This window comes from Ursus maritimus, unplaced genomic scaffold (assembly GCF_017311325.1).
Source record: "Ursus maritimus isolate PB19 unplaced genomic scaffold, ASM1731132v1 scaffold_35, whole genome shotgun sequence".
Taxonomy (NCBI): Eukaryota; Metazoa; Chordata; class Mammalia; order Carnivora; family Ursidae; genus Ursus; species Ursus maritimus.
Genome location: NW_024426119.1, coordinates 18,751,931 through 18,766,884, shown reverse-complemented (window position 1 = coordinate 18,766,884; position 14,954 = coordinate 18,751,931). Strand labels below are relative to the sequence as shown.

At 44.7% G+C, this 14,954-nt stretch overlaps 1 protein-coding gene across 3 annotated transcripts in view; it reads right to left on the bottom strand.

Annotated features, from left to right (window-relative positions):
- Positions 1-14,116, bottom strand: part of RAB27A (RAB27A, member RAS oncogene family) — a 71,159-nt gene extending 57,043 nt beyond the window's left edge. The window contains exons 1-2 of one of the 3 annotated variants that reach the window (XM_008705993.2): positions 1,727-2,920; positions 1,008-1,106 (exon numbers count right to left, since the gene is read on the bottom strand). The gene's annotated coding sequence lies outside the window, so the exon portion shown is untranslated. Of the gene's footprint in view, positions 1-1,007; positions 1,107-1,726; positions 2,921-13,970 lie in introns of those variants that run through there. The other 2 variants (XM_008705995.2, XM_008705992.2) reach the window with 2 other exon arrangements.
- Positions 14,117-14,954: the final 838 nt, after the last annotated feature.

Sequence of the window (14,954 nt, the reverse complement as noted above, 5' to 3'; positions counted from 1 at the left end):
CCTAGAGCTGGTCAACCCTGTATGGTGACATCCAATTATGTTGGTTGGTGAATACCTAGAAGACAGGAATTTTATCTTTGGTTCGCTCATCCCACAATCACTTGCTGAGTGTATACCGTCACTGGGACAGATGCTGGGCTCAAACTAATTAATCTATCCTTTGCCTCTAGGGGAAGCCACCCTACAACTTTGGCAGCTTGATGTGTGACTGAAGACTCAGCCTATCCAATCTATAAAATCTTATCACCAACCCCAGGAAGTGTGGCCAACCAAAAAAGCCTGAATGTAACCAGTCCGAAATCTCTCATGGCAAATGACATGGAATTTCTGGTTCACATCTGATGTTGACTCAGATGAACAGACATGGTTTATAAAGGCAGAGAGGGTGCATTTTCTTGAAAACTTAACTACTCCTCTATATTATCTCACAGCGACCTCTAGAATTTGGACAATTATAGTATAGTAAGGGAATGTACCAAGATTTTTAAATCCTAGATTAAAATTCATTAAAATTAGCTTATCCTAATTATAGTAGGAGTTGAGTAAAGTTTCATGGTAGCACTTCTCAATCTTCAGCATGCTTAGGACTCTCAGGGATTTTGGTAAAATGCTAATTCTCATTCTGTAAGTTTCAGTGGGGCCGTGGTGATGTCCATGGTCCTAGTCCTAGAACTACACTTCAAGTAGCACGTAGAAGTAAAACTTCCATGTTTCCTAGAACTAGTAGTCTTCGCATTAGAGCAACACAAACTTTTTTTGACCCCTCCACATTGAAAGCTTTCTAAAGTGTCTTTCCGACTTCAGGATAAAGATGGCGTACTAAACACACACCTTAGTTCTGCTACCTCCCCCCCCAAATCTCATTAACATAACAATAAAACGAGGTGGGGTGTTTTGTTTTGTTTTAGACATGAAGTCACAAGGACAAAGAGAAAGGGAGTGGAAACAACAGCAACAAAACTTGGAAGCTAGAAAGTAAATGGACAAGAGGTAACTGATGAGCCCACCTGGAAAAGACGACGCTTTATCTTTCACTGGGGAAAGCCAAAAAGCAACTCATCACAGAATCTGCAGAAAGGCTCAGGCATTCAGACCCCCAAACACTCCTGGAGGTGAGGAGAGGGTAAAGTCAAGGCTAAAAATAGCGGAAGTCGGCTTAGATCCCAATCCTCTCAATACTGAGATGCCTCCACCCCCACCCACACGCCGGAACTTCGCATTCTCCACAGGCAGGTGGTTCAAATGTTTTCTGGAGAATCCGCCCAGCCCCGGAGAGAAGACCTAAAGATAAAAACAAGCAGCCCAGGACGTACTGATCTAACTAAAACTATGACATAACTTGAGAGTGGGGGACGGAAATGGATACACGTGTGGTGAGATAGGTGGGGGAAATGAGTTAAAATTCTCCTCTTCCATGGTGAAGTGTCTAGGCATGGGCACTTAAATAATGCTTAAAACTGAAACTCGACCATAGAAATATCCAGTATGTCATTTAGAGACAAGGGATGTAACTACCAGCAAGAGTCACCTAATTACAAGAATTGAAAGCAGTTGTCTCTGCGCAGCAGGAAATGAGCTGGGGGAGGAGACTAATGGTTTTTTGTTAACAGGCCTGTAGCACTATGTCCATGTATAACCTTGATAAAATTTTTAAAATAAATTCCTACAAAATACGGTCATACACTCGCCACCGCACCCATGGCTTTGCTTTCCGGGGCTTCAGTACCTGGGGTCAGTAGTGGTCCGGAAGCGCACGATCGATGACGATTCCTCAGAAGGCCAGCAGCTGCCTAAGGCTGCATCGCAAAGCCTACGTCACTCACATCACTTCAGCTCATCCCATAGTAATTTTATCATCTCACATCATCACAAGAAGGATGAGGGCAGCACAATAAGGTATTTGGAGAGAGAGAGACACCACATTCACATAACTTTCATTCGGTGTATTGTTATAATTGTTCTATTATTAGTTATTGCTGTTAATCTTACTGCACCTAATTTATAAATTAAACTTTATCAGAGGTATGTATGTATAGGAAAAAATATAGTAGATATAGGGTTTAGTACCACCCACGGTTTCAGGGATCCACTGGGGACTTTGGAACATATGCCCCGCGGATAAGGGGGGAACTACTGTAAAATGCAATGTCCACGCTTTAATTATTTTTCCTTGGTTGATTCAGGGCATCACAATAAACATCACTAACTTGTGCTACCTCCTCAGCGTCTAGGACCTACGGTGAAGCAGGATGTGGAGGATCTGGGCTCTGGAGACTTTGAATCTCAGCTTCACCACTCACTGGCTGTGTGATCTTTAGCAAGTTACTCAACCTCTCTGTGCCCCAGCTTCCTCCTCTGAGGAAGAGGGCTAATAGGATCATTTTGTAAGAACTGAATTATGTGATTCTTTATAAGTGCTTAAAATAGTGTTCAGCACATAGTGTTCAATAACAGCTGTTTTTATTAAGGTATGTTTGCCACTGTAGTGATTCCGTCTTTTGCTCATTTATACTTCATTCTCCTTGCTCCCACCTTCAGCCAGATGTCCCTCGCCATAGTAATCAGTGTACCTTTCGACAATAACCGCTTCCCCTTCCAATGTTCAGTTTCTAATTGACAAGGCACCTGGAAACCAAATAATCAAGCTTATTAGAACTGCACGTAAAATGGAGGAAAAGGGGTGCCAAGGAATGTTCCGAAAGTCTCTGTGAGGCAGATCAGCAAGTTTCAATATATGAACCATCTGTTTGACTACTCAGAACCCTTTGGGTTTACTTCCTAACTATCAAGTATGGATGAGTGGGCTGGGTGACACTCAGGGTAACCAACCATCCCAGTTTATTCAGGGCTGTCTTAGTTTTAGCACTGACAGTTTTTCTTTGGTTTTGGTGGGTTTTTTTTTTTTTTAAGATTTTATCTGTTTATTTAACAGAGACAGAGCACAAGTGGTTGGGGGGGGTTGGGCAGAGGGAGAAGCAGGCTCCCCACAGCAGGGAACCCAATGTTGGGCTTGATCCAGGGACCCTGAGATCATGACCTGAGCTGAAGGCAGACGCTTAGCTGCCTGAACCACCCAGGTGCCCCAACACTGACAGACTTGCATCCCCGGAAACCTCAGTCCCAGCCCTGAGAAAATTACCTAATCCTCCTGAGCTTGTTTAATCATCTGTAAAATAAAGGATAGTATCTACCTTGAAAGTCTGTTGAGGATTAAAGGAGAGAATACTTGTATACTTCCTGAAACACAGTAAGCCCTCAAATGTAGCTCTGGCTACCGTACTAGTTACATACTGTTAGTGTCAACTCGGACAGCAGTGCCAAAAGAAATTATTCTTAGATACTTAGCCTGTAACGTGGTTATTTTTTTCCTGGCAAAGATAATTTGCCTTATGTACAGTGGTTCTCAGGAGACCGAAATGTGTGCTTTTGTGAATTTCCTCCTGCCCTTGCCCTACACAATTTTATTTCAGGGACTAAGACATATTAAAGATATTTAATATTTCCACATTGCTGACTTCTCCACTGGGCAAAGGCCTGGGAGGTTCTCACCATCTTCTGACACATGCATCTTTTTTATACTATGGGAGGCCAGGGGGTGTTTACATCAGTAGCTGCTTCCAAACCTATGGACCAATCAACATGCCACCTCACAAAGGACATCAGGCAGCACACCAGACATTCTTTTTTAACTTGCATCCTTCAAAATGGAACCAAATCATTCAGTCTCCTAATGGACTGACAACTCATTCATTAAAATGTCAATTCTAACCCTAAGTATCTATGTTATCATCAAACAGATGAACCACCATTTCTGACCTCAAACCCAAAGCAACTTAGTATTCGATAGATATTAATTACAGCCTGGAGGAAATTGCTCACAACTGTGCATCCCACCAACACAAGGGTGAAGTTGCTATAAGAAACGTTGCACAATTTGGGATAGAGAACAGAAAGGAGCAAGTTACTCAAAGCCAAAACATGGACTAGGAACCCTCTAAGAGGCAGCAGAGAGCAGAAATGTGAGACCACTTTATACAGGCTCCCGAGATCCCTCGTCCCAGGCTCACATTTGTTCTGCCAACATCCCCACCCAGTGCCCAAGGCCTGTGAGCACACGAAACACTGGAGAACCACAGAACCTCATCAAAACTTCGAGGAGCACCCAGTCCAACCCCTGGGGGTGGAGCCAGGACAGGATTTCTCCAAGTATGGCCAGAGGCCCACTGGCAGCGGAAGCACCTGAGTACTTGATGAAAATCCAAAGTCCTGGTTCCAACCAGGCTTTGAATTAGGATGTCTGAAAGAGAGGGTAGGGAATTTGCACAAGCTTCCCAGGGGATTCCTGGTTATACATAAGAAGATCTGAGAGCAGCTGTTCTAGGGAGACAACAGACAGCAAAACATACAATTATAGTTGGTCAAAGGACCCATAGAGGAGACCATGTTTAACCTCTACCAGCCTTCCTATTCCAAATCTGTAAACTGAGGGTACTAATACCCACCCAGCAGGATGGTGGTGAGAATAAAATGAGAGAATAGCCTCCCACATGGTTCCTCACACACAGCAGGTGCTCAATAAGTATTAATCCCTCCCCCTCCTTCCTTGTGTATGGCATTCTAATGAGGATTTATAACAATAGGCCCTGTTTTGAATAAATGTCACAAAAGAAAGCAGATGGCTAGCTTAACTTGAGGCCTTGATGTTACTGAGTCACGGACAAAAAAGGCAGAGGCCAGCAGCTTTAACCAATGGTTGATTGCAAAATGTACAGATGGACAGTGGTTCTCAAACTTGAGTGTGCATCAGAATCTTCTGGATGGCTTTAAAATACAGACTGTGGGGGTGCCTGGGTGGCATAGCGGTTGGCCATCTGCCTTCAGCTCAGGGCGTGATCCTGGCATGATGGGATCGAACCCCACATCGGGCTCCTCCGCTATGAGCCTGCTTCTTCCTCTCCCACTCCCCCTGCTTGTGTTCCCTCTCTCGCTGGCTGTCTCTATCTCTGTCGAATAAATAAATAAAATCTAAAAAAAAAAAAAAATACAGACTGTGGGCCCTCCCTCCAGACTTTCAGACTCAGTACTTCTGGGCTGAGAATCTGCATTTCTAACAAGTTCCAGATGGTGCTGATGGCCCCAGAACGACACTTTGATCGTCACTCTGCAGCCCCAGAATCTAAAATCTAATTGATCTGACACTTTGTAATAAAGAAGGAAAACTAGGTTGTATGCATTTCCTGTTTGACAGCAGACTGGTTCGTTTTATGTAAATAAAGAAAAAAAGTAATAAACCAGCCATTTCCGAGGTAGTGCTGCGGCCTCTGCCCTTGAGAATCTTTGTGGTCGTGTTCTGTGAACAGTGCAGAGAGAAAGCCGGGAGATTTGAGCGCCACCTCCCTGCTCACCCTATATGTGACCCTGGGTGAGGCAGGCACTTGATCTCTCTGAGCCTCAGTCTACTTATCTGGAAGCAGGGGTGGGCTCAGTCACTGGTTCCCAAACCTGGTCGTGTACCATCAATCATTTTGGCAGCATTTCAAAGAAAACATGGGTTCCCCAGGCCTGGCTGCAAACTACTAAATTAGAATCTCCAAAGGAGAGGCTGGAAAATGCGTGGCTTTGTGTGGGTATGTTTTAATAAATCTCCCCGTGTGATTTTCACAGTCAGCCAGTTGTGAGGAACCATTACCAGCGTGATCTTTCCAGCACTGCAGCTCTCAGATCTGTTTGATTTCTAAGTCCCTGTGCCCTGAGTCTGTGCTTACCAAGCAGCTGTCTTCTTTTATATGTGCTCCCCATGGAATTTTACTACAGGAGGCAAGCGCGTTAGTCCTCAAAGAAAAAAGTCTAGTCTACTTGGACAGTTCTACTTCTCACGTATCAGTAAACTAGCATTCTGGTTTTAGTTTAAAAAATAAAGTCCGACATGTAAGAGAAAACAAGAATTACATAGGACTAAGTCTACAAAGCAATCTTCTCTATTACCAACTGCTCTTTACTTACTCTGTCATTCATTCATTATTTTTTAAAATATTTTATTTATTTAGTTGAGACAGAGAGAGAGTGAGAGAGAGCACAAGCAGGGTGAGGGGCAGAGAGAAAAGCAGACTCCCCGCTGAGCAGGGAGCCCAATGTGGGGCTCGATCCCAGGACCTGAGCTGAAGACAGACACTTAACCGACTGAGCCACCCAGGTGCCCCTGTCATTCATTCATTATTATCTTACCATCTGTCATGTGCCAGGTATGATTCTAGGGGTTAAACCCATAGCACTTCACAAAACAGACATAATTCCTGCCTCATGGACAGAACATTTTAGCAGGAAGAGAGAGACAACAAATAAGTGAACACAAGGATAAAATAATTGCAAACAGTAATAAGTACGGTGACGACAACAACACAGTAATGGGACAGTGAGTGACCAGAGGCTACCTTCAACAGTCATCAGGGTGAACGTCATCACCCACTCTTTGAAGGGGTGATATTTGAAATTAAATCCGAATGAAGCCAAGGGGCCAGCCAGTAAGGATCTAGAGAATAACACGTTGAGGAAGAGTTAAGGGCAAGTGCAAAGGCTCTGAGGAAGGAATGAGCTTGGCATCTCCAAGGAACAGAAAGGAAGGAGATGAGTCTGACGATGGAGGCGCAGGGATGAGCTGAGGTCATGGAGGCCAGCAGGGCCCGGATCATGGAGACCGCTACAGACCCCAGTCAGAACATTTGAATCTTATACCAACTGCAGTGGGAAACGGCACAGGAATTTAAAGGAGAAGAAGGATGGGATCTGATTTACATTTTTTAAAGCTCACGGGCTTTGCGTGAGGAATGGGCTGTGGCAGGGGTGGGGGAGGGGGCAAGAACAGGACCAGAAAAGGAGCAATATTGGGAAGAAATGATGGCAGCTGGCGCATAGCCATAGCAAGCACTCAGTTATTTCTGGATGGCTTTAACTTAGGTTAAAGTCATAATATATTTGTTTCACTTCCTGTGATATTTCAGAACGGTCAAGGAAGAGACACTGCTTGTTAAAGCTTCATCTGTAAGTCACTTCTTTTAAACAACAAAACATGTCATATACCTGGTTACAATCAAGAAATATTAGCATGGGGACATGGAAAGAATACGATGGAGAACCAGCAGACAGACCTGTCTTCTAGAACCTTCCCTGGCATCGATTAACTATGTGACCTTGAGCACAGCTCTGAACCTCTGAGGTGGAGGGGAGGCTGAGCTACCTGGTTTCTACAGCCTACCAGCGTTTGAATTACATGACGCTGTAAGAATAGTAAATGAGATTTCCTTACCTGGGTGGCAAAATGGCCTGATGACTTAGCGTAGGGAGCTTTTCTTATTGACTTTTAAAGCTTTCAGAGGCTCTAGTTAAGCAGAAAACCAGGTGTTCATGAAGAAATTGTCCATCTTAATATTTCCTTGGGAATGTCTGATGTCCAAGGCACCCCTGGCACAAAGGTATGGTTGCTGGCTGGAAATTTGGGGAGTAGACACTCCTGGTCAGCTGAGAGCTCATCATACATAGGTGCTGAGAGCACAGGGCCCTGAGGAATTTGGAAACCAAGCCTGGAGTCACAACGCTCTCTGTGGGTTTCTGGCAGGCTTCCACTTACGCTGAATCACACGGCAGACTTCCTACGGACAGGCTGTCACCACAGGGTCCGTTCCTCTCAGAGGGTCCACCTGGCACCCTCACAAGACCTACTCCATGTGATCCCCGAGGGCAGGGGTTCTCAATCCCGACTGCCCATCAATATTGACAGAATAGGACCCTATTCTACATATAATGACCTAGAATCAGGGTAAGAGAGAGATGAGAAAGACAACAAGGGTGGAGTCAGGCTTAGTGAACTTTACATGATGGAGAGAATGTACAACTCGGGAAAACGCAGGTCAGGGAGAGTCGGTGATTTGTCAAATGCAGGGTTTTTCAGCCTCAGCACAGTTAATATTTTGGGCAGGGTAATCCTTTGTCACGAGGAGCCGTCCTACACCTCTCTCACTAAATGCCAATAGTCATTCCTCAGTTGTGACAACCAAAACTGTCTCCAGACATTGCCAAATGTCCCCAGGGGAGGAGGGGGTCAAAATCAGCCCCGAGAACCACTGATGGGGTATCACCTAGTTAACTGTCAGCAGTATCAGAGACTAAAAGCCAGCCTACTAAGTCCCAGCTATGTAGGCTCCCCCACATTCAAGCAGGAGCTCCAGAACACGGGGATGAGTCACTCCCTGAGGAAGCAACACAACCATTTCATGGCTTTCTGTGCCGAAGCAGGGCAGGGCAATGGACACGTGACCTTGCCCCTGACAACGGAAGCCCAGTCAGGAACAGCCAGCAGCTTGTTTGGCCACATCTGGTCTCCAGTATCTAACTAGAATAACACCTTATCTTTTCAAGGGTTGCTAGACCTTTTTACTCATTCTTGGGGTCACTCCCTTGCAGTGGTGAGATTCACTATGAAAATTAATCACGCTTTGTAAGAAACAAAGAAGTCCTGGCCACCATAGATTATATTTTAAAATTCTTGGGTTTCTCAAATGAACATTTAAGTCATGACCTATTTCTATATGTCTTATTCCTCCCCCATCTGAGGGCTAGTATAACAAGAACAAAAATACCTTATCATAAGGTTTAGTTAGTTGACTGAGACCCAGTCTTGGTTTTTAATGATACAAATACACAGGAGATCAGTAACCAGTCATACCCAGATGAGACTTGACCAGCCACCCATGTGGTGGGATCAGGGTAGGATAGATGAACTGCTGTTAATAAGAATGAACAGATTTTTCAGTCTCTTGGCAACCAATTTTATTATTATGCTTTGACCTGGCAGCTGGTAAGGCTTTATATGAATTAATCAATGAACCTATGAAAAAACAAGATTAGTGGCTCTGAAATACGGTATTCTAGTGACAGAGGAAGCATGTTCATTTTCAAGGCTGCTTTCTTAAATAAGTATAAATAATTTTGGGGCACCTGGGTGGCGCAGTCATTAAGCGTCTGCCTTCGGTTCAGGGCGTGACCCCAGCATTATGGGATCGAGCCCCACATCAGGCTCCTCTGCTATGAGCCTGCTTCTTCCTCTCCTACTCCCCCTGCTTGTGTTTCCTCTCTCACTGGCTGTCTCTATCTCTTCAAATAAATTTAAAAAAAAAATCTTTAATAAATAATTTTAAGATAATAATAAATTAACTCAGTGTTTTATAAGAACACATCTCTACAGGGAAGTCACCCATATCTGTGTAATTTATTTATCCTTCCCATATATCTTCCATATTTGTTGTACCACAATGCAAGGCAATGAGGAGTATCATAGGAGTAGGCCACAGAGCAAGGAGGCTGTCAATAAGACAATACTTGGTTGTTGTGGAATTACTCTAAGTGCATTGTAATCAAAGCATCTTAAAATAAAAACTTAAAAGGGACAAAATTATTAACAAGAACCTCAAAAGGAATAAAAACACATTGAATAACAGGCTTTCTGGCATCGTCACGAATACAACCAAATGGTGGCCTTTGACAGTCATGTGGCTCTCCAAGAAAAGTCAAGGGTGTCTCATGTGAGTGGCTTTGCCTGCCACTGGATCTGGGGACTGGAAGGACAGTATAAGGGTCTGATCATAGGATGGTGACAACAGAAGTGATTTAGTGTGGGAACTGCTGAATCACTATATTTTACATCTGAAACTAATATAATACTGTATGTCAACTATACTGGAATTCAAAAAAACAAAAGTGATTATGGGTCAACATGAAAAAGTAAGCTATATATGTATCTTACAGGAAGACATTATGCAACAGACCCACTGTGCCTGGAGTTCCAGTCCTGGTTGTGCCACTAACTCTATGATCTTACAAAGTGACTTAAAGTCTTTGGATGTGAATTTCCTAACTACAAAAGACTAAAATAAAACTAAATCTTCTTCAATGTCCTTCCATTTTTTATACTCCTTGAGTTTACAAGTCCTCTCTGTCCTTAAAGATTTTATTTTTTTTTAAAGTAATCTCTACACCCAACGTGGGGCTCAAACCCACAACCCCCAGATCAACAGTCATATGCTCCACTGACTCAGCCAGCCAGGCACCCCTTCTCTGTCCTTAAGATAGGCACATGTGTGTTCACCAGAATAAGCCAGAGCTCAGTCATTCATTGGACATTATCATGATCAATTCATTTCCTATTCATAAACATGGGTTTACCAGACTAGAGTTGCCAGATTAAATACAAGATACCGAGTTATTTTGTATTTCATAAAAACAACAAATAGTTTCTTAGTGTTAAGTATTTATGGAAATACTTACAGTAAGAAGTTATTCATTGTTTATCCAAAATGCAAATTTCTTTTTTTCTTTTTTTTTACTTGCTAAATCTAGCACCCTACCTCCAACCCCACATTAAAAGTTCGATTTTAAGAATCAAAAGTCTGGTTCCATACACAGACTGGTAACATATACAGAGGCAATAAACAAACAAATAAATGGAAAAATAACTTTCAACTTTCCTCTTGAGTAAGCAAGGCATCAAATTTTAGTTAACAGTAAATAAAATGTGACTGTTAGTAGACCTCACTCATACAAAACAAAGAATGTGGTGTGCCTTCCCTGCTGCCTGACCAGACAGGAGGCCGAAAGAGCTGGATGCTCCCTGCTCCACATCTCACCCTCCGGGCATAAAGTTAATTACAAACCCTTTATCTCTTCCTCCAACTCAGGGCTCATGTCTGCTCCCAAAGTAATCAGCTTAAGGGAAACCAGATCATAAACTTAAACTTCCTGACCAAGAAGCAGAGGAATAAATGCGGTTCTAGCAAAAACTGCACAAGGCACAAAAAGCAAAAGCCATGAGAGGGAAAAATTACTCTCTTCGGAAGGCAATCTTGTTTTGATAGTGGCAACACAATCTTGCTTCTTTGGGGCTCACACTATTTTTTCTTAATTTTAGCTTTATCGAGGTGTAGTTGACATATAAAATTGCAAGGTATTGCAAGTGTACTTCATGATAATTTGATGAACATTTACATTGTGAAAGGATTCCCCCCATCTAGTTAGTTAGGGGCTCAGACTTTAAATACGCAAGCTCCGTTCTGTTTTTCAGGAGGTTTCAAACGTATCGTTTATTATGGAAAATATGTATTTGTATATATCCCATATATATGTAAAAATAATCCTTTTCCATATTTTGCAGTGAAGATACAAATAGGGCACATTCCAAGATAAAGTTAAATAATAACGGAAGGTAGATTCAATTTTAAATAACTTATAAGATTAATTACCATACTCTCTAGGCTGACTTGATTCAATTCTCACTGAGAAAGGGCCGCAGGAAATCCTACTCCACTGTAGCCAATACAGCTCCATCAGAAGCAGCAGAATATGGTAGACTAAAACAAGGTATTTACAGCTGTTGGCTAAGAAAAATTAAATGTATGAACTAGAAGTTTCCAATGATAAAAAGAAATCCAGGTTTATTCATTAACTTATTGGTACATTCAGCAAGAGTTTATCGAACATTCCTTTTATCCAAGATACTGTGCAGTATAAGACTCAAACAGTGAGCTAAAGTCATGCTCTGCCTCCAGGATATTACAATCTAGCCAAAAGACATGCAAGACAACATATACATAAACAGCTGACAGTCTAAAGCAGTTATGTAATTAAATGCCAAAATGGGTGTCGGGAGTTGTAGTTTCAGTTAGAAGCCAGAGAAAGATGAATTCGCTATAGAGCAAACTATTCATCAAGAAATGAATTTTCATTTTCTTGAATCTGAGTTCAGCACAAGAAGGGGTATCACTGGAGGCAGGAACCAAGTGCCGCCCCCCCCCAGTCTGCTTAGGCTACAGAGAAGAGGGCTACCCACTGCCAGCGTGGGAAGCACCCAAAGCCTTTCCCTTTCCTAGGAGGCTTAAACCATTGTCTAGGGGGAATAAGAGGATAGAATGGGACAGACACAGGAGATGTTAGTGTAACTATGAACATTGCTTGTCTTAGGTGACGTGTGAAGGAACAGAGAAAGCAACAGTAGAGTGATCCTTATTTCTCAGTCTCTCGTTCCCTTTTCATTCTTTCAACACATATTTTTTAGAGTTTACTACGTGCCAGAAACCATTCTAGGCACTATACACACCACAGTGAACAAGACAAATTCCTGACCTTCACAAAGCCTATTCTACCAGTGCGAGACAATAGTGTGTGTGTGTGTGTGTGTGTGTGTGTGTGTGTGTGTGTGTGTTGAGAGAGAGAGAACCCTTACATCTGTTCTAAAACCAAAGCAACAGAAATTGAGAAACTGATCTTAAATTTCATATGAAAATTCAAGAGACCCAGAATAGCCAGAACAATTTGAAAAAAAGAAGAGCAAAACGTGAGGACTCACACTTCCCACTCTCAAAACCTACTACATAACTACAATAATAAAGACAATATGATACTAGCTTAAGAATAGACAAACAGATCAATGGAGTAGAATTAAGAGTCTAGAAATAAATCCACACAAGTTAAGGAAGAAAGGGAAGGGGAAAGAGAAGAAAGGGAAGGGGAAAGAAAAGAAAGGAAGGAAGGAAGGAAAGAAGAAAGAAAGAAAGAAAGAAAGAAAGAAAGAAAGAAAGAAAAAGAAATGAAGGGAGGGAGGAGGAGAGAAGGAGAGAAAGAGAGAGAGAGAGGCAGGAAGGAAGGAAAGGAGAGGGGAGGGAAGGAGAAAGGGAGGAAGGAAGAAAGGGAGGGAGGGAGGGAGGAAGGAAGGAAGGAAGGAAGGAAGGAAGGAAGGAAAGAAAAAAGGCTGAGATAGCTAAATGAGTTGGCTTCAGGCATGAAAATAAAATAAATTCATGATTTAAAAAAAAGAAGGAAGAAAGTAGTAATGAAAACCCACATAAAATACAGGAAAAAAATGATCTTCAGTCAGGTTCTTTCAGTATTTTATTAACCTTTCCTAATCTCTAACCATCTGTAGAACCCTGTTTTCCAGATTGTTTTGCCTCTAAAGCAAGTTTTTAAGACGGCAGAAAAGGGGGGGAGGGGATAGGACCACCAACAAATTAAATTAGCAACAATAAAAAAAGCTTAGGGGGCGTTAACAGTACTCCCCCCTCCCAACATCAGAGTGAAGAGCCGACCACAAAGCGATAATCCACGGAGTAGGAAAAAACAGCTGTTAGCCCACAGAGGCAAGGAAGAGGACCCTGTGGCAGAACATCCTGGAGCCATGTGGCCTAGGTGGCCAGCAGGCACCAAAAGGCTGGGAAGATGAAGTCAAGGGCTCACAAGATTTCCTTCATTTCAGGCCTGCCTTTGCTTAATTGGTGATCTATTGGGACAAAGACAAGGATTTGGCAACAGTTACCAAACCTGTCTCCACATCAGCCTCACCATCAGTCAAGATCCAGGGGCCTGGCGGCCAGGTTGGGTTTCCTGTCTCACTGACAGGATAGGGGAGAGCCCTCTCCCACCCGGCCCGTTTGCTGTCCAGATCCTTATCAACAAGGGTGTAAAGACGTTAAATAATTAAACTGAAAACAACAGGAGGAAGGAAAGAACTATGCGGCAGTGCAGGAGCTCTGGGACCTTTCTCCTCTCCTGCCGGTGAAGTTTCCTTCCCCCGACCCCACCGCCCCGACGGACACCCAAGCACCTGGAGGCCCCCCGGAGGGGACCTCAGCCCCGTCCCAAACCTGGAACTGCAACTAACCAGCACGTCGCCCATGCCGCCCCCCACCCCCGGCGGTGGTCCCGTAGGGTCTGTGCTGAGGGCCCGGGAGAGGCAAAGCAACGTTTCCGGCGGGCTCAGACGCCCAGAGGCTGGGCGAGGATCGCAGCCTCCAGTGCTACCAGCCCCAGGGCCAGCCCCGCCACTCGCCCGGTACCGTGCGCGGCTCTCCGGGTTGGAGCGGACCCTCCCCCGCCGGACGCCGCGGTCTGGCGGCGCCTCCGAGACCTCCCGCAGCTGCGGGGCTCACCTGGCTGGACCTCGCTGTCCCCGCGCCGCTCTGCTCGCGCGCGCGCCGCGTCCACCCGTTGCCGGCCCTTTTTGGGTCCTTGGCGGGTATTTTCCGTCTGGCCCCACATCACTTCCCGTAAAGGAGAGCGAGGTGGGGGCGGGACCTCCTCTCTACCCTCCACCTCCCGCTTCCTCCTGTCACCTCAGGGAGCACCCCCGCCCGACCCCGCGAGGGCGCTTGGCGGGCGCCTCCTCGCGCGCGGCTCCCAGTCCCGCCGCACCTGCCGCGGGGTTCTCTTGTGAGCCACGGGAAGGCTCCCGCACGCTTCACGTGGCCTCTATCAGGTCTCCACTGCCCTTTCCTGCAAAGTGTGAAACCTTAGAGAGTTGTTTTCGACAAACTTCTCCAGGATCCGTGAGCTGCAAGGTGTGGTTTGGTTACTCTCGTCAGATCGCCTCCCCCCAAAGCCATGTTCTAAAGGTATTTTTCAGGGCATTAGGTCGGTGTCGCCACGGTAGTAGCCAGGGGTGCTGCGCGGCTGCAAAGTCGGCCCCACCCAGGGTTCCTGAGGCCCAGTGTGCTCCTGCTGCGGTACTGCCTCGTCCAGCTCCCTAGCGGCCCGATCCGCGCCGAACGTCCGGCTCTGCCACTGTCCATCCTGCCTCGCCAGCTCCTCACTCGGATCCGGGGGGCCCGGCCTTCCTGGGGCAAGAGAAAGCTCTGGGATTCTCGGAAATGACAAGAGGGAGAAAAAGTAAAATTCTGGCAGGAAAAATGTATTTCTGAGAGCAAATGACAAACGGGGTCTCTGCTCATACAGTCTAGTTCGGATTAGAAAATTACATTTCTAAAAGACAGCAATGTGTTTAAAAAAAAAAAAAAACGCAAAAAGCAGCACAATAAAGACTAGCAGCTGTAAGGAGAAATCTGCGAGCCTTTGCTGCCCCCCAGCGGCTTCCTTCTCTCAGCCCTGAAGGGTATGTAGCTGTGAAGGTGGCTCAG